Source organism: Pagrus major, chromosome 10, assembly GCF_040436345.1.
Source record: "Pagrus major chromosome 10, Pma_NU_1.0".
Lineage (NCBI taxonomy): Eukaryota > Metazoa > Chordata > Actinopteri > Spariformes > Sparidae > Pagrus > Pagrus major.
The window spans coordinates 11,239,444-11,266,065 of NC_133224.1; the positions used below are offsets into that span (position 1 = coordinate 11,239,444).

Here is a 26,622-nt window from a genome sequence, read left to right on the forward strand (position 1 = left end):
GTCAGTAAGTAAGTAGCATCGGTCAGCATTTTTGGTTTGGGGTTCACATGTTTTCTCAGTGCTCTGGTATCCCCCGCAAGCTTCAGAAACACGTATAAAAGGTTAGTTCTACTTATACGTTGAAGCACTGGCTTATAGCTGGAGGTGGTCCCCAGGTGATGTATGATGGCTGCCCTGTGCGCCACATGGGTGGGTTTAATGCAGGGAACAAGTCTCACTATGTTGCCCTCAGGATGGTTGTATGTGATGAAGAACAATTCTTCCTCAGAGGAAAGAGCAACGAAGTGAAAGTTGCAAAAAGCTTCCAAGCGGATTGATGACTCCCACTGGGATCTATAGTACAAGCATCTCTGATGATAGTAAAAATATCAGTTAAAGGAGCTTTATATTGATGAGATATTACAGGATGTCCTCATCTAACTGCACGCATACAGTATTGCATGAACACGTGTGCACACAGTCACAGCTGCAAAGATCAACCGGCGCTTGAATTATAGGTATGTCATATTGATCCATGTAGTAGCTCTCAGCAGTGCAATTATAAACGCACATTGCCATATGAGGTCTGTGAGTGGGATGACATGATTTCTCTGTGTGCATGTGCATTTCTGCATGAGTGCGTGAGGATGTCTTTGTCTTTGTTCTGTTCTAGGGTTGCATTTATTTTTATAAATGCTTTTCTATTGAATGACCATTGAGAGTGTGTCCATGTGCCCTCTGTGTGAGAGGACCAGTCATTTCTTCACACATGAGAAGACACAAAGGTCACAATACTATATGAGTGCTGTGTGTATCCGTCCACAAGTACATATCCTCTATATATCTACACACAACACTGTACATGCCTTTTGCAATCTTGTCTCTATAAATCTCTCTCTCGCTGATGAGGTCAGATCCCAGGATGCTTTTTTGCTGTCAGGTCCTTTTGCCCTTCACCCCCGGTTGTAACCCGACCCTCGCTTCTTTTCTTGTTCTTTTTTTTCTCCCTATCATTCCGCCGTCGTCCTTAATGCTTTCCTTTTTTGCTGTTTCTCTATTAGTTTTAATAGGCCGTCAATTAGATGGTAACGACAGCCACTTTGAATCAATAAAAACAGCTGAAAAGATGTGAGAAAATGGAATTAAAACAAGGTTTGATAGGAATGAAAGAACCATTAACCAGAATAAAAACAAATTGAACCGCGTATTAAAGATAACGTTAAGACATGATGGTGATTTTGACCTCAGCTGGTCGATGTTGCTCAAAAAGCCCTGGGGGCTCGAGCGGCTATGGTTGGGTTGTGTTTGGTCTGTAGCCTAGACTCTGCTAAACGCGGGAGGATTGTGCTTGAGGGGAATAAAAGTGAAATGAATTCTTGAACAGTGCAGAGAAGCTAAAAAAACAAGTCATGTAATGTGTTTTTCAGTTCAGGTTCCTGTCAGAAATCTGCAATCTGCGGCTGAGCAGTGCACACAAGCAGACAAGGGAAGCTGATCTATGTTATGATGTTATTGTCTGCATGTTAAAATTTATAGCAATTGGGAAACTATAAATTCCTCGAGTCCCTCTGGTCTCTTGGATGCTGTAAATAAAAAAACTGCCATCGCTGCCCGGTGACTTCTAACAGTGATTTTTGACTCCTTGGGTGTGATTGAATTCGACGTGCACCAGTAGCTTTCCAATCAAACAAATCATCTGTCTCTTGGTTCTGAGCGAGGGGGAGAAATGATTAGTCGTGTCGTGCACGCAGATTTATTTCAATTGAATTTGAGTCCACTAATTTATCACCCAGGGGTAGTTGTTTTAGTTAAATAGTTGACGAGGCTCAGTGATCAGTCACCGCTCTCAGATGATGCGTTTATCTGACAATTTAGATCTCTGAGCCACATTCAAATCATCATAGGTTTGAGATTCACACATGGGTTGGGAATGCAGACCATAAAGATCTTTTTCAAACGACATCCTCATTACTCTCACTGTGCGATACTTCTCACTGAGAAAATGGCTGCTTTGGCTTTGTAGTGCTTTTTTTTCAGCAACTTGTCTGAGAAGAGTAGCCACAGAATAGCTTGTGACCTTCCCACTTCAAGGACTTTCCGCTGCTTCCACCTCGTGGTTTCCCTCTCCAGCTCCCCATGCATCACTCGAGTCTTCCCTCCCACCTACCTCTCCGCTCGAAATAATGTACATATTTTCCACATCCTTTTTTCCCCCCGCCTTCAAGCACTGCTTCTCTCCCTCTGCAGCTCTCTCTTGGCTCATCCTTATATCTGGTCCCCATCTCTCTTCCCCACTTACCCTCTTTTTCCCCCCACCTTCCGACGCCATTTAGCCGCGCAGTTGAGCCATGAAACGTGTCAACGCGATGCCCCCGCCACCATTACCATGCAATATGAATGAACCAAACACAATCGCCACAGGAAGGCATGGATGGAGGAATGCCACATTTGAGGGACAGATGAATAAATTATTACCGAAGGGCTGTGACAAGGTTGGTAACGAGTGACGCACCGAAAGGTGGAGAGCAGGAAAGGCTGGGAAACTTGTCACGCTATGGGCTTTTGGTCGCTCGAGGCATGCAAAGCAACTTGGATTATGGACGAGCGAAGGTGGAATCACTTCTGTTCCCTTTTCAGAGGAGATACAGACGCCACACATCGAGACACCCAAATCTTAGACGAGCGAATGGCGTTTGAGAATTCTGCAGCGGTATTAAACTTTGAACTGAAACTCATGCGGCGATAGCGCTGTTGAAAAATCCGTCAGTCTCTCGCTCAGTGTTTTCAACTCCACAAAAAGAGCTGCTGTGTGTCAGCAGGAGTCATACACTGTGGTGAAAACTCTACTCCTTGTATATAGAGCAAAAATCACCTGTCCTGCACAAAATGCTAGAGTATTGAGGTAGATAGAGAAGACAGAGCGATGGGAAATGAGGGAGCTAGGGTTAGAAAACAGATGGAAATTGATAGAAATGTAAGAACTCAACGCATCAAGACAGGGACGAGGAAGTTTGTCATCGTGTGTAGAGACAATAGACTAATGGGTGTTTGTGAGCAAAACAGAAGCAAAGATCCAACAGGTCAAATCTGTAATGTACGCCCTTGTTTTTGCGCTTCTTTGACTTCATTTTCTGTTCTGGGGAGAAAAATAGATAAAGGGGGGAAAAAAAGGCACAGGAAAGCTTTCTATCTCATTCTCTCATCTCCTTTTAATGGAGCTTTTAGAGCAGGTGAAGGAGATGGGTGGGGAGAGAGTAAAGAAGAAAGCAAAGAGGGATACAAGAGAGCAACGCAAGCAAACAAGGGAAGGATAGATTGTGTGCACTGAGAGATGTAGAGCAGGATTAAAAACAACCATTACTCAGCTTTTATTTAAAGGTCCGACCCACAGACGCAGTGTCGGGCCCCCTGCTGATGCGCTGTGTCTGCACTATGACTGTCTGGGGCTGTTCGCTGCAGTGCAGATGATTTTCTATTGTGACAGCTATTCAGTCCATTCACACTCTGAATACACTGTGTTAATCTAACATTTAGGTGGTGAAGGGAAGAAAACTGCACTTACGAATGAGCACTGAACCTGCTGCAAACAGTCGGTGTGAATACCGTCTGCCTATTTTTATCATCAGTGGACAAAACCAATCTCGATTCAAGGTCTACTTTCTTTTTGTTTTGTAGCTTTGGACTGTATCAGGTGGCGTTCATCAGCAGCAAAGATTCTCAAGTTGTTGTTTTATCACTTTGCCATGCACCTTAAAGTGGAAACGGATACCTTCTACCACTAGCTTTCAATGTGGTATTATTGTAAGCGCTGTAGATGCAAAGACAAAAGGATCGCTTTCAGTTTCCCTCAACTACCAACAACACTGGACAGAAAGTGAGGTTATTCATTCATTCAGCCTATAATGGAGACGTGAAAGCAGATAGAAATGGTGCCAGACTGAAGATTGCAGACTGGTATGCAAACTGAAGGGGCCCCAGTGTGGAAGGAATAGTGGATTTGTGCCAGCATGATCCTCCTGATGTCATAATGACAGGTGTGAGTGCAACAGGTCTAGGGTTAGCGTTAAGGGTGTGGTTAGGTTTATAGTCATTCAAGCAGGATACTGGGTTTTTCTCGGGAATCGTGATGACAGTGGTTGCTTTAAAGCGTGATGGGATTGTGGCTTGTGTAAGGGACGACCTGCAGAGCTGAATTTTTAATATGTTGTAATAATATCTGTCTACTGGATATGAAATCCGTATGAAATGACAATTTCAGCTCCAGCTGTCACGAAGCTTGCAGCTCCACTTTAACACTATGTACACAGCTTCACCGCTCTACCGTCTACCTGACAATTGTCACGACAGCAGATTATATAATTGCCAGTGTGATACAGTATATTTACAGAGGTGTAAAATCCTTCCGCACAGTTTTACAAGTCACTGCATCTTATAGGCTGGTAAAGGAGTTACTCAGCCGTGCTACCTGACTTTATATTTCATATTCCCAGCCTCACCTGAATGCAGTCCCTTTTCACGACTGTGTCCTGTCTGAATGCCGAGAGATCTCTTGAGGCTGACAGTTTTTTTTACACAAAAATCACTTATGTCAAAAGAAAATGTCAGGTTTAATATGACTTCGATATACTTTTAGGATTTCCTTTACACTAAGAATTAGAATAAATGAACTTTGGGCTTATACATATAATTTAGTGTCGAGGAATACTGAAGACCAGGAAGGAAAAGTAGTTTTTAATTGGCAGCTCTGTGAGTGAAGAAGCTGTGCTGCTGCTCTTGGAGCAGAACGCAGTACGGAAAGATTTGCTCTTGTTGTAAATCATATAACAATATCGCACCATACTGTAATGCTTTAACATATGAGGCATCATACAGTAGAGCAAGCAAAATGCGGTGTTAAGGTAAAGGCTGAGAGAGAAGCGGTACATGGAGAGAGAAAATAATAAGACTAGGGTGTGAAGCGAGTGATGGGAGATGGAGGGGGAGACGAGGATGAGGAGTGATGGATGTCATAGCACGAGGGTAGCGGCAGCCCTGTCGACAAGGCTGACAGGGAGGGATGGACTGCGTGCTTCGGGATCAAGCAAGCAGGGAGGGAAGCAGAGGGGGGAGGAGTATAAAAGCAGCACCTTGACATTTTGTATTTTAATCTATTTTTTCTTCTGCGGCAGCCACTTTTCACATCCAATGTATCCGCCCCAACCTTTTGGCACATAAGCCCTGTGATCAGTGTTGCTTGGTGAGATGTGAAGCTGATTCCAAGAAGTGCGAGCGGGAAAAGCCTTTACTCCCACAGTGCGATAAGTGGATGATGAAGACAATTTACTGAAGCCCGAAATCATGTTACTGCTGTAAAGTAAAGAGAGAGGAAATATGGCTTTGGGAAAAACAGAAAGGGTGGGGGGGTGGGGGGTCTGATCGATCTTCACAGTGTGTAGAGAGGTAAAGGAGTGATACATGTGTCTATATCTGATGGCATCAACAAGGGAGCAGTGATCACACTCCTGTTGTTTTCCCATCTATCTGCTGATCTACCCATCAGCATCTTTTCAACAGATATCTCCATTTGTCTGTGGCTGGCTGACCATTTCATCCATCCTCCATCTTTCTCTTTCCCTCTTTCAAACCTCTTTCTCCTAATTTCTCATATTTGATCACCTCATTTCCAGATGTTTCCCTCGCAACACCTCATCCCTCAGCCTCTTTTAACATTCCCACCATGTCCCCACGTCAAGACGGCAAGTAATAAGGCCAAATCCTGCCGTTCCTCTCTCCTCCCCTGGTTACTCAGCACCTCATTTCACTTCTTCCTTGTCTCCCCCCCCCACTTTGCCTTCTCACTTTCCTTCCTTCCCGCTGTCATGTGCTATTCAGTTGACTGTTTTTTGAAAAAAACAAAAAAAAGCTACCCATGTAGCTCACAGAGGAATGAAAACCCTTACTCTGGCAGTACTTGGAAGCCTGGAGGGAGCTGCAACACCTCACCTCTCCATCCTCTCTCTTTCCTTATCGCTCTAATTTGAATATCAGAAACGGATTTGGCTGCCATCCCATAATTCATCCAATAAATCACTTGTCTTCTCTCCTCAATACGTCAAGCAGCCTCACTCACATCTGTCTCTGTTTCCACCACCCAACCCGACATGCATCTTTCTCTTGTTTGTTTCTTTTAATGGAACACATTTGCATGCGTCACTCAATGTATTAATAATACCTTTAACAATGCCGCTGTGTGAGTGTGTGTGTGTGTGTGTGTTTGTGTGTGCGCATCATCCTCCAAAGAACAACTTTGAATTTGAAAATAGGTTGAGGCCTAATTAGAGGAAGTGCATTTGTGCAGCTCTACACATCATCGTAAACACCTTAATTTGCACACCATAAATATACTGCACCCCATGCCGGTCCACGTGTCATTATTTGTCGCCGTTATGTCATTTTCTCCATTGCCACAAACAAAGCGGTCAGTCACCTATGTAATTGGCGGTGACAGAGCTCAGGTCGTTTTGTGCTTATTAATTTTGAATTTCTGAGATTAAAAAAAAAAGGATAAAATCGAAAGTTCTCAGCAAATTATTTCCTCAACACTTAATACAGAATTTTCGTCACCTGCTGTTAAAGGCACTGTGTTTAATTTCTACTGCTAGAGGTCTCTCAAAGATATAAGTGGGATCATGGGAGTTGTTGTCTTGATTGTTAAAGGGGCACTATGTAGTTTTGGAGAACAAATTCAAACTCAGAATTGTAATATTTACAATATTAATGAGGTAGTAATACAAACTCAGTAACATTATTTTTCCATAACTGAATAAACAAGCTGTTGTCAGATGAAAATAAGGTACCCAGAACTGTTTGAAGCTAGAAAGGTGGCAGGGTCTGCCACATATAAACAAAGTAAAACGGTATGAAATTGTGTTGTCCTTTTTAAAGTCAGTTTGTTTATTCAGTCATGAAAGCGAAGAGAGTTTGTTTATTTAGTTTTTTTAGGCAAAGCAAAATCTCCTCTGTTAAGGATCCCCAAAACTAGACACATTCAAACAACCACCATTGTGGATGAAATTTTATTCACAAGACTCTGGCAGAAATGTTCATGGACGGGGTAATTTTATTGGGAATGCTAATTTTTTCACTGACAATATATGAAAATGCTGATTGTTTTTGCTGAGGTCTGTACCAAACAAGCATGTTCCCTTGTAGGCAGAGGCATCCATATTGCGATTTAGATAATATTGTTCAGCCCTTTCGCTAAATAGTAAAAAAAAAAAAAGTTGGGTCGAGCTTCATAAGGTCAACACAACTTCATAAGTATAAATAACTACTGTATGTGATGGATAATGGATACTTCTTCTTTTGATACTCAAAAAGATGAGCAAACACCTGCGAGTTGCAGCATGCCTTGCTGTCAGTCACCAGAATTACATTTTCACACACTGCGCCATGAAGCGTTGATGAATCAGGGTCACCAAAAGCCAGCGCGAACACATACTTTACCAGAACTATCGAGTGTGTTTTTTCTCCCTTGAACCAAATGAACCCAAAAAGAGGTGTGAGAGCTAGCTTAAACTTGTGACAAGAAGGGAGAAAAATGGAGACACACGCACACACTGTCCACACCCTGCCTTGTTAACTCTAGTAACATCCAGGACCTCTGACCAGGTGTTAGAACACCGGGAACACACACCTGCAGGAGGGCAAACCACCAGCACCGCAGGTACAGACACACATGCCGCCGTACAGGGTGTAATTTCCAAAGAAAGCACCTTTGACCTTGAGAAGGTCATGCGTGGAGAGCCTCCGACGTGAGCTGACTTACTCCTGCAGAGTGTGTGTCTCTGTGGAGTGAGTGTGTGTCGTGCCGGTGTGTTATAGTGAAAGAGCCCGTCACTGCGTGTCCTTTCTGTTTCTGCTGTTTTTTCCACATAATCTTCAGTCAGATCGCATCTATTTTTGATACGATGCCCCCCTCCCCTCCCCGCTCCGTCTCTGCCACTCGTCGACATGGCAATTACGGGCTCAAATTAGCCCAGTATTTTATGGAGTGACATTTCTCCCTTTCCTCCATTAGTGCACTCTCCACTCAATTCTCCGCTCATGCATTAGGTAGTATTGTCCAATTACTGTCTCACTTTCTTTTTCCCCCTTCTCTGCCTCTCTGGTGCCTCTCCTTCCCTTCTCCTCGCTCTGTGCGTCATCCCACCGTTAGCCAGACAAAAATCATTACTAATGATATAAAACCTGCAAAGAAATCATTGCTAATGATATGGAGTCGAACATTTCAATTACAAATATTCAACAATTAAAAGTACTGAGGAATATTTGCCTCCTGATTGCTTCGCCCATATGAGTCAATACAGTGAGTACAGTCTCCGAACACTAAAATCTATTGTCATTCAAAGACCGAAGCTTATTGAAAATTGGGGAAACATGCATGAGTGCACTCTCTGAAATGCTCCGTCACACTCTCAATTTCCAGTTTAACTGCTCCTGGTTCGACGTGTCGTAAAGGAAATCCCAACTATTTACAGGTAATCGGTGCAATAGATTTGTTTGGGTCATTGCAGTTCCTCACTGCAGTGATATAAAACTCCTCCCAGTGATGAGAGCTATAATGATTACCTGTTTCAACTTTGGAACAGAAGTTAAATCATTCCTGTGGGGAAATTGGTCTGTTGTGGCAGGAATAGTAAACGGATACATGTCACGGAGGAGTAACAATACAGAGATGAGTGATGAGTTTCGAGCGGAAATTCAAACACTTAGGCATCATTGAGAAGAGCTATAAATTTGAAAGCAAAACATGAATTTGATAATTACCTGTACGTGCAGAGTAGCAGCAGGAGATTTAATATCTGCTGGCTGAACCACAAAGCATAAATTCAAACCTGAGCGCTATAATAATATCACTATATATAAATTACAATGTAGAGTTAAGATATAACTTAAAGTCTATGTCTCCCCAAACGGATTATTAACTTGGACATTATTGAACTTTTAGAAAAATGGCAGGGCCCGATGATAAAGAAGCCGCAGTGTCACAAGTGTGATTTTGAGCTGCTTTCGCTTAAGATTTGGTTTGCACCAAATCGTTGCTTATAAAAAAAGCTAAATAATTCATCATTAAACAATATCTGATTGGTCAAAACTACAAACAGAAAGCAGGTTGCTTCCAATACCAAAATCTTGTCCCATACAGATATAACACAACTAATATCTAGAATCTGACCCTTGCTATGTATTTCCAGATGTTTCTGGTGGAGCGGCATATCAGCCAGCTTGAGCCCAGTTAATCAGCACGATTTAAAATCCTTATTTACAAACCAGTTTGCTGTGTCTTTTCCGTGGATCTGTCACCCTGCATGGGCTCGCTTACCAAAACTTTCCATGCTCTGATACATCTCCACCCACCACCTCGTGCTCTTGCCACCTCCAGGTGGGTTGAGTTGAGTAACGCTGATCGGACATTTTGAAAACCGAAACAATCCCCTAACCCTACACTCAAACATGGCTCTCATTTACATTTTGCCTCGTGCAATAGGCTTCAAGGCAAAGTTGACGATTGTGCATAAAGAGAAAGATGGAGTATTCAAAGAATTATTAAAGTTAGAAAAATGGGCAGCTACATATATTGCTGTAGGTTCTAGTAACAGCTTGAAGGTAACTTCTACAGTAGTCCATCTTCTCATTTCCATATGTCCACTTCCATTTTTCACAGGCTGACACAAATTTAAGTCAAGTGTTAAGGAGGGAAATGCAGCACTTGAGACCTAATACCTAAATATCTTTTGCAAAGTCATTTGACCTCTCTTGCAATCCTCACTGAATTAACCGAAACTGATCGCACTCTCAAAAGGTGCAACAGTTGCTCTGAACTTTGTCGGTGGCAATAAATCCTCAAAGGCCCACCACATGCCCTGGACTGAGCCGTAAAGAAAGCAGTGGCATGTTGTCTCCGTAAATATGTCTGCCCATATTTTCATCTCTCAGTATAACTCTATTCTATACAATATACTATATCTTTCCTCGTATTATCCTTCTGGCTCTTCTCTCTGCAGCTATTTCCATCTGCCCTCCTCACTTCCTGCTGTCACTATCAATTTCCTCCTGCTTCCCTGTCTGTGTTTATGTACGTGGGCTTCACTTCATGTACAGGTGTCTGCATCCATACAGGTGTGTTTGTGTGTCTATAATTGAAAAAAAAACAAAAAAAAACAACCCAGCTGCCGACAAGCCTCCTCCCAGTCTCGTATTCCTGTCGTTTATGTTGTTTTTGCAGCCGATCCACTCTCTCCTCCCTTCCTCCTAACTCCTCTCATTCATCATTCCTCCTCTGTTCTCACGTTCTCTCTCTTCTGTCGCTATCTCCCACCTCATATTTTCCTCCGTGCTAGTTTTCCTGGTTATTATTCACTCTTTCTCCCCCCGTCATTTCTCATCTCTCTCTCGTGTACCTTTCTCTCCCTCCGCCCTGTCAGTTGATTTGTTTTTGCGGCTTCATATTTCTCTCCATGTTTTTCTTTCACCCCGTTCTCACATTGTATCCCCCGTCTATTTTGGCCCCTTTCTCTCTCCTCTTCGATCTCTACCTCTCTTGTTCTTTCCCCTCGTCGGCTCCTCGCCTCTCTCTCGTGTCGCTGATTTGTTTTTGCAGCTCTCCCTTCACTTTCTGCTTTTATTTTCCCTCTCTCATCTCATTTTTACGCTCTTGTTCTGTCGTTTCCCCCCTCATCCCCCCCCCCTCTCTTTTCCATTTATTCGCACATCTCCTATTGTCTCCCCCCTCTTACATCCTTCCCCTCTCTCTGATTCGCCCTGCCTCCATTCCTCTCTATGGAAATCTTCTCCTTATTTGTCGCTTCTTAGTCCCCCGTTCCTCCACCGTTCTTGGCCATCCTTTGCTTGTTTATTTCTAAATCGGATTCTTCCCTTCTCTTCCTGCTTCTCTTTATATACACCTGGTCCCCCGTTTCCTCTTTTCACAATATACCTCCCTCTTCCTTTTGCTAACACTGTCCTATTTGTCATTCTCTCCCTGCTTTTTATACCTGGATGCCATTTTCTCATTCCTCTTCCTTTCTCTTCCCTATTCATGTCTCTCTCTGCCCGTCTCCACCGTCTTCATATCTTCAGGCTTCATATCTCTATTTTCGAAGGTGTCTCACTCTCTTTATTCTGTAATTATTTTCTTTTCTCCAGTCTCGCATTCGTTTCCCTATCTCATCTTTTTTTGTGTGGAATACATGCCTGTACGTGTTCACATTAGAGTACCGTTTGCTTAAATTAGCGTGTTCCCATGCCTGCACTGTCCGTGTCAGTTTTAATCAGGCCACTTGTTTATAGTTAAGGCTGGCCTCTTTGAGACTCAGCAGTTTTTTTTTGCGCACAGTACGCAAAACGATGTGCTTAATTTGGAACAATTCTCAGTTGTGTGTGTGCGCACGTCTAATTAGTTGTGTGTTTTATTCAGCAGGAGTGATTTGAGGCAGGCAGGGAGGGAGCAACTGTCCCTGAAATTTCCAAGTGAGCATTCAGTCCAGTGTGCTTTTTTAAAAACGAAAAATGAACATGCAATCATTTTCTGAGAAAGCTTTCACTGAAAGCGTTTTCTTTATTCTATGAAGAAAAGAAATATCCGGGCCCCTAAAATTGCCCATCTCTCAGCATCGAAGCTGTGTGATAGGGAGGATTTCAAACGGTCCTTAAAAAATGTTCTTTTCTGACTGCCTTGTAGTCTTGGAGTTATAGATGAAGTATTTGTTTTGATAAAATTAAAACTAATCCTTGATTGTGGGAGTTTTCAGCACCCCATTAATACTAAAATGTCAGATCTGTTAATGGGGCTCTGTTCTAATTTGTGGTGAAATAATCAGAAGTAAATCGTCAGAGGGAGGGTTGACTTGGGCTGAAAGCTTGTCAGTGATCTTCTGTGTTTGTGATCGCATTCCTGCATAAGATGTTCTGTTTTTAAAGATCTGTAGAGATAAGACGACTGAGAGAAACTCCGACAAAGACACAATATTGAAATACACTGCAGTATTAATCCATATCAAATTCAGATTGCTAGTGCATTAGATAAGAGGCCACAAACACTAGTTTTCCCTTAAGACATTAATACTACTGTGCTACTGTAACAAATTTTGATAGGTTTTCACAGTTGAGCATCGTGAAATAAGTATTGAAGAAGATGATTTTCTGCTAAATGTGTGAGATTGAAAGGTCCCATGTTTTCATACGGTTATTTTGGGTGTCTACCAGAAAATGTTTACATGCTTAATGTTCACAAGACACATTGTTTTTCTCATATTGTCCATTGCTGCAGCACCACTATTCACCCTCTGTCTGAATGCTCTGTTTAAGGCCCACCCCCCTCCCAAAAAGCCCGGCCTGCTGTAATTGGTCAGCTGTTACAAGCCTGTGCAGGCACAGCTCTGTCAGTGTTATTGCAACTGTGGCCGTGGTGGGCACGGTGACATCACAACTTTACAAAAGTTTTGATGGCTTGATAAAAAAGGGGTTCTGTGAAACGATTAGTAGCAATTTACATGTGTTAATCACTTTTTTATGGGCCGTATGTGAGCGGATCGTAACGTGACGAGAAAAATGAGACCTTTCCCCGTCTTTCTCTGATGCCTATACAAGCCTGTGGACGATTTGTTTAAAGGTGCACTATGTAGTTTTGGGGAAGAACTTTTAAATAGAAGAACAGATCTACAATGACCGAAAAAAAATGCATGCCACATTAATTCTCTGACCTGTTTTAAAGTCAAAAAAGACATGGAAATTGAACTTAAAATTAGCCTAAATAAAGGGTAAGCAACATGCATTAAGGAATGATTTCAAGCCAAATTAAAGGCTACAGATAATGGATACTAGATCAGTAAGATCCAAATGTGGCACGGCCTGTCAAATGTGGCACAGCGGTACTTTGTACCAGTAAACCAACCAAGTTGGCTTGTTTGAAGTAATTTCTCTTGGGGCCCATTTTTTAGAATATGTGACCCTCAGTTGCCAAGGCAGCGTAGAGAAAAGCCAGCCTAATCACAACATGAATCTGACCTCATTTTCTTAGGCAAAGTCACAACTTTTAATTGGTATTAGTGACAGCAGCCGCGCGTTTCCTCTGAGAGCGTGGCTACTCAGTCGGACTGGCAGACAAGCGATTCTCTGCATGTTAATGGAAGAAATAGAGCGACTGAAGAAGGCCTCCTGGATTCTTTTTTTGGTGGCAGCCATTGTGAAAGTCCTCCAGTGGCCCTGCATTAGTATGACAGGAGCCACAGCACGTCTTTTGTTTCTGAAATGCTGAAACGAGCGGGCATATTGTAATGCAGGGACGTGTCTGTCAGTGCACTGGCTCGCACATCAGTCGGTGGTCCTTCTGATCACTGAAAAGGAGAATTACTGTGAACTAATTGAGTGTGAGCCCTCATGTTGGGCCAGTTAGACAGATACGAGACTCTGAATGGTCTCAACACACAACACTTTCAATATTTCTCAGCTTAATTATTAATGGATAGATGGTGCATAGAGTATAGAAACAGTGTATATACTGCTAATGAGCATTGTTCAGTTTTTGGTCCCACAGACACCCAAGCAGTTAGTTCCACTATGTATGCAAATCTGCCACAGTGGAAGCCATTGTTCTGTCAGGAATGTATTTCTTATTTTTCCAGCAAGACTCTCTGTCATTTTCCAACATGCTGACCAACCCTTCAACTTTCCCTTCACCTCATCTATCCTCATCTCTCTGATTCCCTCTGCATAATCTGTCCTGCAGGCTGTTCGTGTCCATGCCTCGTTTTCTTCCCGCCCTCTACTCTTCTCTCTTCCTCCTCCTCCCTGCATCTTCATCACCCACACTTCTTCGCCGCCTTCCATCTCTTCTTGCACATCTTTTTTTACTCTCCCCCCATACCCCAGCGCTTCCTCAACTCCTTCCCTGCTCATCTTTATTCCAGCTCTCATCTAGTTAATTTTACACTTTATTTTGGCATCTCCTTTCATCTCATCTCTCCCTCGTTTTCTTTTCCTTCTCTCCCTCTTGACATGCAGAATACGTCTTAAGAGGTTTCAGCACATGTGTCCGACATAACCGCTGTATGTCTGGCTGTAGTGTGTGTGTGTGTGTGTGTGTGTGTGTGTGTGTCTTTGTGTCCACCGCTGTGGTCACTGGAGTGTGTCTGTGCGTGTGTTTACAGGTTTAGTGATGCATCTGCATCCCTGTGCCTACTTGTCTCCTTGTTTCTGCATCTGTATGTATTTCTACAAGGGTGTGTGTCTGTGTCTGTGTGTGCCTGTGTGTGTGTTTGTGTTTGTGTGAGGGTGGTTTTATCAGCTCTTGCAGATGGCCCCAGCCTCTCATCCATCGTTCCAGTGAAATGAAGAGCCCTCTGAAGAGTGAAGGCAGAGAAGAAAGGAATGGACAGACAGACATGGAGAGAGGGGGAGAGAGAGAGAGAGAGTGTGTGAGGGGGCGATGACGTACAGAGTGAGAGACAAAAGAGAAACAGTGAGAGGTGAAAAGGAGAAGGGGGGCCATCAAAAGATGGAGAGATTTAGAGGAGTGATGGGGGGAGAGATGCCCCCAGAAGGGTCTGTTTACTAGAAACACTGTGGGGTGTGTGAAGTGTTTATCTGAGAGTGTGTGTCAGTGTGTGTGGGGGGCCTGTAACATGAGTGCTTCAGACCTACTGGCATACACATGAAAGTTTTTATTATAGTGCCAATAAACATATCTAGCTTGTCAGCTTTAAGTGACACCGAGTGTGTTGCTGTGTGTTTCCCAGCAAGTGGGCCTTCGCGAGCGGATTTTTCTGTTGCTGATGTACAGCTCACTGTAAAGGTTTGGTCACATAGCTGGAAGTGTGCGTGCCCATTTGTGTGTGACAGTTGGCTCGCATTAAAAAGAGGCTCTTCAACTCGCCGCCGGACGCGGAGTGTTTACGATGCAGCACCCGCAGCAGTGAAAACAAACAGAAAAAGAGATGGAGAGCGAGGGATAAACACGAGGGGGGATAGCGCGGGGGTGAGATGAGGTGAGGGGAAAAGCGAGCGTGTGCCGTGTTGGGAAGCAGTGCGGCGAGCGGCGCGAGGGACAAAGTGTAACTCTAAAAAATGACTTTAAACAGCCAGAGAGAGAAGCAAACAGACTCCAGGGTGGCGAGGCGGGGGAAAGACAGTCGCAAAGAGGGGAGCAGGGGTTCATGCAGGTCAAGCGAAGTGGAAGTGGGATGAAAGAAGTGTGACCCAGGAACAGAAAAGGTTTTTGAAGACTGCTCAAGGTAGTAACAGAGTAAACGGGGAGAAGGGAAGGAGGTGTGAGTTAACATTTTGTCCTTTTTGATTATTTCTCCCTGTTGGGCTGTGAAATGTCACTCCCCACAGGGTTTCTATTTTATTGGGCGAAGAAGACGGCGGCATGCAGAGATGGAAGAAAAAGATACAGAAGAACAGAAATGGTCTTGAAATAAAGGCACAAAACTGAGCAAATTATCAAACCCCCTAAGAATTTTCTCAGGAAGAGTGCTAATGCTTTGTACATTTTAATACAGAGCATGTTTTCAAGGCTATTTAAGTGGCACTATGCATCATTGGAAAAGAAATGCAAACTCAATACAATATACAATACAATATTAATGAGGTAATAATACAAAACTCAGAAATATTTATTTTATTCCATAACTGAATAAACAAGCTGTTCTCAGAGGTAAATAAGATCCCCAGAACACCGTTTGATGCTAGAAAGGTGGCAGGGTCCACCGAAACAGTACAACAGTATGAAATTGTGTTGTCCTTTAAGGTCATTTTGTGTATTCAGTCATGTAAACAAAGAGAGTTTTATAAGAATATCAGTCGATGAAGATCTTTCTCTTCTGATTTAAAAGATAATAGTGTGGAGGGGGATTCATTATAGTGGAACATTTGAACATGTTGAGGTGAAGCCTTGGCATTAAAGGTCCCATTTGTAAGAAAGTAGATTTTGTCTCATTCCCAGCTGCTAGCCTAGTTTCATATCCACAGAGTCAGACCAGCTTCTCTGTTACTTGAAGGGCAATAAATGCTGTTTTTGGAGAGATCAATTTAAAAACTAGAACGGCACTGAGCGGAGCGCATTCCTCCACCAAGGCCCAACAGTCCCTATTTGTACTCACTCATGGATCCCAACCATATAAATACAATTTCCATGTGTTATTCTCTGAAAAATTTACAATATTTAAAATAAATAAAGATATAATTTAAAAAAAAGAGTGAGAAAAAATTCCTGGAACCCAGCCTTTATCTGAATCTGCACCAAAAGTTATTCGGGGTCTGTTCTAGGCCGATCCTCCAACTAGGTTTTGTGGAAATCTATCAAGTAGTTTTTGTGTAATCCGCTGCCTGTTTGTTGGTTTGTTTGTCAGCAGGAGAAAACATAGTTGAGACAAGACAAGAGAGAAAATAATAAAGGCTCCAAAAAGTCATTATTCCCAAAGCAAAACTGCAAAAAGCAAACTGATTTTGATGACTTCATCACTTCAGTCTGGTCTTTCTAAAGTCCAGACAAAGCAAGAAGCCAAGTTCATTTATTGAACAACTTATACCAACAAGGCAATTTAAATTAAATATGGAATAAACACAAATGATACAAATGTATAAGATTTAAAAAGATGAAAATAGATTGGATAAAAACAGGTTAATATGGAATAAACAGAAGAATAAAACATTACAGCGTGTATGAATAAATTGCTCAAATTTAAGTTGATAACAACAGAGGAAGCATACTTGAAGTTTTCCGCGCTAGAAACCGAACACTGTATCCTGAGTGCTGCTACTCCATGTTTAGCTCCGACCCTGCGGGGGTACAGTCAGTCTAGTGGTCTAGTGGCTCGGACCCCGCCGCATAAAAGCAGCAGCGGTGGACTTTGGGAGTCAAGAGGTACATAAAGAGTTTAAAGGTCAGTGGAAGCAAGAGATAAGCCATGCTGCGCTTTAAAAGCAGACTGTAAGATCTCAAAATCAGCCCTTAAATCACACAGTCATCAGGAGAGTGCAGACAGACTGGATGTAATATTCCCCCATTTTCTTTTCGAGGCGGCTGAAACACTGTGGCCACTGTTTCAGTATGCTTAATAAATAAAAAAAAGTACAAGCATTTCTGCAGTGCTAAAGGATCATTTGGAAGCAAGGAGTGATGAGAAGTCTGGGAGCACGGAGCAATCAGTCCAATTATTAGGAGTATATGAGGAGTATAATACAAAGTAAATTGCCCTTGGATATGACAAGAAAATCAATGAGAAGGGCAAAGGGAGGAGACAGGAAAATGACAGATCAAGAGGAAAAGGAAGAAGAATAAGCTGGGAAAAGCCACCTAATCTAATTCATTTTCAAATCCCATTGAGCTGATCCATAGACATCACCAGTGACCGGCTAAATCAGTCAGGCGTAATGACCAGAATGTGCGCTGCCCCTTCTCTCTCTCGGCTGTGGATTAGAGCTGGTCCTACTGGTTGAACAGATTTTTCAGTGGACATCGGCGGGATAAGAGGCAATTAAAATAAAATTAGAAGGAACATTAGCAATTAAGTGAGAATTGGATTTTTGACTAAGGCTCTTATCTAGTCCATATGCTGCGTGTGAAACCAACCATATTAATGTGACATCTAATTTAATAAGATGTACAGCGGATTCAGCTGTAGCGCGAGTTCCTCAGTTTCCACTGTGTTAATGTGCACTCAATGATCCGGCGCTCTGAGAGAGCCACCTTCTGTTTTTGTTTGCACGCCGTATTTGCAGTTGAATCCCTCCCGCTCGTGTCGAATTATCTCGTCTCTCTGGGCACCGGCAAAACAATTGATCGAGCATTTTAAATGTCAGAACAATAATGAACTTTACCTGATGACAGGAGATGCCAAAAGCAAAACGCAGCCTTCCTTCTTCTGTCAGTTCATTTACTGAAGAAATACAAGCTCCCTTCCAACAATTTTTTCATTCGTTATTTCTTTTATTTCTGTAATTTTGTTCTTTGTTTACATAAATAATGTTAAAGGTTGAAGTTCACTTGACAGGACGTCACCAACAAAACAAACCGCATATTCATCATGCATAGATAGCTTGAGGTTTTGGCTCCAGCCCTACAGCAGCACCATTTGTTTTCCATCTCCATATTATCCCCATTAGCCCCCATTCACATTCTGGTCTCCACCTTCCCCCGCCTGCTCCGCCTGGGTAATGTACCCGCTTCAGGCTCACAGGTTGCAGAGTGTCCGTTCCTCCTCACACAAATGTGCTTCCATTTCACAGCTTTCCTGCCATGCCATGGAAAACATCCTCTCTCCACTTTTTGTATTTTCTCTGCTGAAACTCCTGAGGGTCATGCATGAGTTGAATGAATTTCATGACCCTAGGATCCCAAAAAAACACTTGTTTTTTCCTGTTTACAATATCAAAAATAAGTTTGAGTTATTTATTCTCCATTCTGTAAAAAGGCTGGCTGTGTAGGTCAGCGTCCTGTGCTCTGATGTAAGGTCATGCTGAAGCCAGCTGACGCCTGTGCAGCGGAGCATTGTGCAAACTGTACGATAATAGCTCCACTGAATGGTGACATGTGGGTGTAATGTGGTCGACGGCGCCTGGGATGAAGCCACTAAAGTGACAATATCCCAGCATTCAATTAGCAATTCAGCCAAGACATGTCACACTAAGCCGAGTGGTGTCATTTAATAACATATTTTCTACTTTGGCACATCTACAAAAAAGAAAGACCGAAATAGATTACATTGCAGCAGACTAAGTTTGAATGGCTTTTTGGATGGTTTTTAGCGTGTTTACTGCGGTGTTGAACCTTTAATTTTCATTTCAAATAATTAAAGTAAAATTTTTTAAGCATTTTTTGGGAGTAATTTATGCCTTTTTATTAATTGATAGTTTAGAGATTAAAGGAAACAACCCAAACCACCGAACTGTTCTTTATAGAATTAAATGTATTGAACTTAATACCAAAAAGTAGCATGCTCCAGACTCCATATAATAGGGCTGGTGTCAAAATATGTCATGAATTATTAAAAAAAAAAAAAAAAAAGTGTCACCCCAGGATATGAATTTCATTCTCAAGGGCACGGTTCAACATCCAGCACGGTGCAGCACTAACAAGATGACTCTCCGTATCACAGGCACACATGTTCCCTCTCGCTGCCCCCCTGCCCACTCTACAGCATTTTTGAAACCAGCTCAGCAGGGGGCAAAGGACTTCAGCGGTGGCATTACACTTCAATAAGATTCTTCTTTGACCTTTCATTTTTATAATAAAGCAAAAATCTCAAGACACCTGAGTTCACTCAGTGACATGTATGCCTAAAGCCACAGTGAAGCCAGCTGGGTGTCTCTGTGGTGTGCTGTGACAGAACATCTCTGGTGTTAGCTGGGCAGCACGGCGGCGATACATGAGACTGTGGAGAAAAGGATTTTCTTTTTCTTTTCACAAAGCTAAGACAAATCTCCAACCACTGTCCAGCTCAATAGAAATGGAAGTTTTGCTCGTATTTGCTTCTATTTTAAACCCAGTGGCCCTGCAGCTCTTAGGTCTAAGCCCAATGCAGCCCTTGCCCCTACCACTTAACATTCACGCCTAGGGTGTCCCAGTTCTTGCTGGGATGGAGGGGTAGGATGAAGTGTTGGCTACATGGCACAGGAGAACTCTCATATAAACGTAGGAAATCTGACAAACTGTGATCATGTGATCATTTCCTGATTGATCAGCAACTAAAATTACAATGGATAGTGAAAGCCAAGAGAGCCTGGAAATAAAACACACTGGTTGTAATCAAACAGTTAGGTTAGCTAGGAAGTAGTTGAATGCTAACGTTGGCTAATGGGCCATCATATATGTAGTGTTATTTAGATAAATTGCCCAATGCCCTTCCAGATATTTTAGAATTAATTTACGCCTTTTCTATCGTTTTCGTGTATCATGTATCAAACTGTAATGTCAGCTAGAAAGCTGTTGAATGTTTTTGCTGGTTGCTAACATGGGTTATTAAATATGTTTTGTCTTGAAATAGGGCCGATATCCCTCCAGATTTTCACTCTCCATCATATATTCAGTTGTTGATCAATTGGAAAGTGTTAAATTGACAACAATTTGTCACATATTCTACCTCTTATACCACATGAAACCTAGAACACAACAGCATAACTCCTGCATTTCAAGACCTGCAGTGTCTTGTCTTACTATATGTCTAAGTGGCAACATTTTGTCCTATTTTATGTCTAAATGACAGAGTGCAGACGAGGGTGACTCAGCGTTAACACAATTCATTGCTCCCTCTGCTACCGTCACCATCATTATCCTGCTCAGGTTGGATACTCCAGCTGCTGAGGTGTAGGGAGAGCAGCAGGGTTGTGTGAGCGAAATTATATGTAGTGTGCTTATGTTCACATTTTGTCAAATGCCACATATTTATAGGTGCGTGTCTAATGGTTTGTGCATGTGAGTGTTGTGTGGGCTGAGGCATTTAGATCCGACTTGGAAGAGTGTGATTGCCTGTGTGCATTTGATAAAAGACATTAAGAATAGATGGAAAGACTGAGTGTCATTAATGCGGGTCATGTCGACGCCTTGCCAAGACTGCGAGTCTCTGAAAGCCACCCATAAATCTAGCATACTACAGAGAGAGAGTCGTGAGGGTCAACAGAGACCAGTAAGGAGAGAGGACAATGCAAGAAAGTAAGAGAGAGAATGGTAACAACGCTCAGAGAAAGAGAGGAGAGCTTTCCTCTTCTCCCTCGCTCTCCCCAGTGTGGCCATCTGTACAGAGTGCGATTAATCATCCCGTATCCCCAGACATGGCAAGCCGATGCTGTGACACTCAAAGCCTGTGTGTGCATGTGTGGATGTCACGCTTGTGTTTGTTTGGCTTTGTTTGGGTGTGCGTTTTTAATTCTCAAGCCAAGTATTTGCCTGTGGGTGCGTGTCTCTGCTATTTCTTCGTGTCTGCTTGTGTATGGGAGATGGACACAGACAACACGTGTGCATGCGTGCTGGCATTTATGACACATTCTATCTGTTTACCGTTGTGCCGCCGGCAGCTACAGCCAGTCCCCGTGGCAACCAGGCATCATTGATGCCGTTAATTAGCGACATGTCTGGAACGGTCTGCTTTGCTGGGGAGGGGGGCGGGGGGTTGTAGGAGTGAGGATTTGGGAAGAAGAGAGGGATAGAGGTAGGAAGAGATGACCTTAAATTTCATAAAAATGTATGTGCAAGTACAACTCATTTGCATAGGTTTTGTAGAAATGTAACACTGCCCCAATTACCATTTTTATTTGTCAAATTTATCTGCACTGTCTGTGTATTTCATATGTTTTCTGTACAGTACCTGCTCCTGGAAACTAGAGCATGATGATTGCTTTCATGACTGTGTGTAGGCAACTCAAAGCACTTTGTGAAGGTCAGGGAAAGATTGTGGTCTTGATTAAATATTGAAAAAGTAAACTCTAACTCAGAGCGTGAGATGGGAGGTATTTAATTTTTCAATATTTAACCAACCCCAATATAAACAAAGCATTTTAGTAGCCTAAATAAAGCAACACAAGATGTTTGTTGCCTTAGTCCCTCTCACCAAGGATGCCTGGAGAAATGGAAAGAAACCATGCTAAAACAGTGAGGATAAAAGGAAACGTTTTTTGAGAGAATTGAGACGTCATTGACAGATTGCCAGATGCCACATGTATGGATAGAGTATTTATATGTCATGCCGCTTGTCTTCTGGGAAGGCTGCTCTCGTGTATCCTCGCTCACGGCTCCTCAGAAATCCCTCCTCGCTCCTCAGAAAGAAATAAGAGCTTTGGGAAGGCCTGCAAGATGGTGAAGCAAGGATTGAAGAGAGAAGAAATATAAAAATAAAAGGCTTGATATACCCTTGGTCTCTTTCAACAAACTCCTGTCATTTCTATGCTCAACTATCCAACTGAAATTTTCCCAGTACAAGAATGTCTTACTTCCTGGGTTGCAAAAAAACTTGCTGCCAGTGCGGCAATAATTTTTTTTCTCCAGCATATCTAAGATTTTCCAAATTAGTACTATATAAGCGTAGTTGATGGGAGATGAGGTTGAGAGAGAAAGTAAAGAAGTGGGGACGGATGATTGGAGTTGGAGGATTATTGGAATAGTTTGCAAATGGCCGGTTATTTTGTGTGATGGGAATGAAAGGCGAAGAGAGGAGGGACGGAGTTAGTGAGGAATGGAGGGATGAGATGGAAAATATGCAGGACAGATGAGAAGAAGGTGGGGAGGAGAAGAGAGTTGGTGGGAGAGTTGTGGAAATTGAGGAGACTGCATGGCAATGCATCTTTTGGAGGGATTTTAAGTGACCTTAGATGTGTTGTTTTGTCTGACCAGTCCAAAACCCGAAGATATTCCACTTCCAATGACGTCCTTACGTTTAAATAGCGAGAATTGCACATCTTTATCATCCTTTGATGTCTCTGAGTTTACTTTGTTTTCTCACTTGCCATTTTCTAAAGAGAAGAGAAGGACAGCAGATTGGGAAGGAAAACGCAGTGAAAGGTCAAGTGAACATCAAGTGTTCAATTTCAGGTTTTGAGGCTAAATCCATTCACTGGTAACTCCCTGTTGCTGCAGTTACCATGGCCGAGCTAGCAAAGTAAGTGCGCTATTGTTAAGACATAATTATTGGGGTCTTTGGACTGCAATGATTGAGAAATAACTTTCTTCTTCACTAGACAGTTCGAGGTCAATTTTGTACAAGACACAGTGATTTCAGATGTAACATATGAGACACATGAAGTTGCCATACAAAGCTTCAATTTAAAGTTTTTTGTGTCAAACTAGCTGCAAAATCATTGTTTTGTACTATAGTGAGTTATTTACCGGTGTCAGACTATGGGCAGTAAACTTAAGCAGCAGTGCCCAAAAAGGCCAGATTCTCATTATCGTTATCTTCCCAGGCAATTACAGAAAAAGTGTTTCTGTGCCAGTGAAACATTTTCATTAACTGAAATTGAGGAGCATGGGATATCTGAGAAGAATGGAGATGGAGCCAAATCGAGAGAAAATGAACTGTGATGGGAATTAAAGGAAGGAGGTGAAAAGGTGAGAGGGATTAGTGACTTGCAAGTAGCAGAGTAAAAATGATGATAACAATGTAGAGGGGGAAAGAAACAATATCGAGAGCCAAGGATAGAGGCAACTAAGGAGCAGAGCAGGTTTGTGTGCATGTTTGTGTGCATGTTTGTGGCTGCAAAGCACTTATAAGGAAGAGGAGAGGAAGTCAGAGATACCGTAGAAGGCTGAGGAGATATTTTAGGGGTGAATAGAGAATAGAAACACAGAAGGGCGAGTGAAAAGTTTGTCCAAATGTCACAAAGACACCATCGGGAGCAGTAAAAAGAGGATGAAGCAAAGGATAGAGAAGTGGCAGCAAGGACAAACACGAAGTAAACTCACCAGGGCCGTAACATGTTTCCCAGCAACGAAATAGATCAGGTCGCTGGAGTCAAAATATTGGCAGAGGAAGGAGAGGAGAAGCACTAACAAGGGCAGAACAACTTCCATCACCTCAGTTATGAGCAGGGAATTGATGGTGGTCTGGAATATCAAATGAAAAAAAGTAGGAGGGAACAAGTTGAGACTGGTGGGGGAAGATGAAGGAGGAGAACAGGGATGGAAAGCAGAAAACGAGGACAACTGAGTGATCTGGGAGAGGATGGCAGGACTTGTACCCAGAGTAATATTGAGCGACAGAAGAGACCTGCGAATTAGAACGGAGATCAGTTCTTCCTGGCAAAGCAGCAGTGCTTCAGCTCCTCTTGGAGAATGTTGATTAAAAGCTTTGCCTAAAATTATAGACATGAGAGGAAAAGGACGATGGGAATGGAGGGAGGAGAAATTGGTCGGCAGGTATAAGGTCGCTGTGTAGATCGTGAGGGAGACTACTTGATAAGACATGGGAGTGCTTACGATGTCGGAACAGACACGTGGCAGAACTGTAACACCATCTTCACCCGTTGGCAGACAGACACGAGGAAGAGGGGGGAGAGGATGGTAATGAGGATGATCTGGAGCTTCTGGGAGGGACTGGAAGCCAAAGTGAATGTTTGTCATTATGTCAGGCTAATGCACGTGTCAACAAGCAGCCATTTTTCCCCTGTTGGCACAGAGGGAATGGAGGTTGGGCGACAGGATGGGAAGAAGAAAACTGTGGGCAGACGTTTTAAAGGGATCCAGGGCCTGTTTATGCTGGTGCCCCATATAATAGTACTAATATGTTTTAATCAGTCTGAGCCCCGGGGTGTCAGAGAATACATTTGCTCAGTTTGGGTCCCAATATAAGAGGAATACAAATATATTTTAAAGATTCTGAGCCTCAGGGTGTCGAGACTGCATTGATTTGTGTCCTAACTTAATGCCCATTTATTTCAAAGGAGGCACCAGATGTTTTAAGAAAATTTAGAGCAACTAAACACTGCTGTTTAGCTGGAACGCGCCGCTTCACAAGGAAATGTGTTCTGACCTCTGAACACCACAAAACACTACCACTACCACTACCCAGAAGTAGTAGGGGTTATATCTGTACTTCTGTAGTATTATTTTTTACTACCATTTTAGTTGCATGCTCCCAATCTTTATACTGTCCCCAAGTCATGCGATTTAGTACAAAGAGTAAGAAGAGAGACATAGTCCACGTAGGCAGGAGGTTAGTTTGGATGGATGGGTCAAACACAGCCAAAAGTCAACGTTGACCTATTTTGACTTGCATAGTACAGAACATACTTGCATGTGTAACATAAGGTACGTAACACTTATTTTAGCCCAAACCATGATCTTTTCCTAAACCTTGCCAAGTTTTTTTGGAGCTTCAGCCCAACCAAGTAGTTTTTGTGCCGTATGTCGTATAAGCAGCTAATTGGGATACTACAGACACTGAGGTGTAAACAATTACATTAGTAATTTTCCAACCTGGGTTAGTGGCCCTTGGAACCCAAAGTTGCTGGGAATTGAGAGACACACAAACTGAACTTTTATCTGTTCTTTAGTACAGTGAATTAGTTTCTACCGTAACTTCAGCCACAGTCGATGTAACGATCTTAATGGACATGCATTATGGAGGTCACCATATTTGGGGTCAAGCTTCCGTTTAATGGAACTAGCACGTGTTGCTATTGCTTGTGTACTGCCTTCGAGAGCACACTCTTCATTGAGCATAAGGATGCGTCAGACTCTTAAACCTTGGTGCCAAGGTCAGTAAGTCCGCCCTGATTTAGGTTTGTCCTCATTTGACCTGTGCCAGGAGCTGTCAGAGACTAATCTAACTCAATTGGAGTCTTAATAAGAGTATATTTTTAATTAGCCTAGAACCAGGCGTTCAGACGTGTACTACTTTAGATCCCCACATGCCAAACAGTAGTGTGTTTTATGAGCTCTGCCCCCTGGTTGAGAGTCAACATTGATTTAGATGGGGTGTCATATAAGAGCTGCAGCATGTATTAAAGGGGCTGGCTCCCAGGGTGTATTTAGTTTTGTTCCCCACATAACATGAGTATAATGTTTTAATGAGTCTGGGCTCTAGGGCGAGAGAGGGTCTATTTACTCTGTTTCGCCAGTCAGCTGATCTAAAACATGCTTTTAAAATGAATGTACGGACAGGGACTGCAAGCTAAAAACAACAGATTTAGAATTTCAAAGCAACACTCATGGCAACAACAACCACTAGCTAGTCGCTGGCAGAAAATGGAAAGAGGGATGGATGAATAATGGATAGGATACAGGGAGGTAGGGGTAATGAGGACAACTGTGTTGTCAGGGATTTAAATCCACACATAATTTTCGAGTTTAATACTAATACTCCTGGCAGTGACAATCTCATTGCTTGACATAAAGACATGGAGGGACTAATGGAAGGAAGAACAGAAAGGACTTGGACAAGATTAAATAAGTCTCGAAGAAGCTAAGAGGGGGTAATGGTGTCATGGCTCTGCATGTGGCCCATCAAAATTCACTGGTTACAAGACAGAAACTGAGAGAAGACGGGAGAAAGGGGAAGATAATGAGGACACTTGAGAGATTTGGAGCCAAACCGTTAGAAAGTACATCACATTTTAAAAATGCACAACACCAACAAACACTCTGTTTTCTGGTCAAGATTGTATCTACTGGTGTCCTGCAGTACTGCAGTCTAATGATGGTTGCTGGCTTTCTTGAATACCAAGTATAGTTTGTTGGAAACGTTGTCCAAAATTTGAAATAGATATCAATTAAATTGAAAAAATAATCTTTTAATGATTACTCTTTTGTTTGTCTCCTTTACTGGTACATGAGAAATGTTAACCATTGTTGTAGTTGAACAAAAATTTGAACAATTTGACTTTATTGATCATTTTTGGACTTCATGCAGGGCAGACCTCTGTCCATCCAGAGTAAAGCTCATTTTTGATGTTGGTCTTTGATGTTGAAGTGCTGAGCAGAGATACCAGTGCCTCTCTGAGCGTACCTGGAGGCAGTGAAAAGGCATTTCTCTGATTTTTTTTTTTGTAGTTTTACTGCTGACCACCTTGGCACGTTATCAGATCAGAAACTCTGCATCTCTACCAAGGACGCTTTCCCCAAACTAAAACTCTGAACCTTGCAACAATGTAACCTTTACGTCATATTGTGGC

The 26,622-nt window shown here is 42.5% G+C and overlaps 1 protein-coding gene across 2 annotated transcripts in view; it reads left to right on the forward strand.

Moving 5' to 3' along the window:
- pcxb (pyruvate carboxylase b) overlaps positions 1–26,622 on the forward strand; it is a 307,003-nt gene that overhangs the window by 97,937 nt on the left and 182,444 nt on the right. The window lies entirely within an intron of this gene.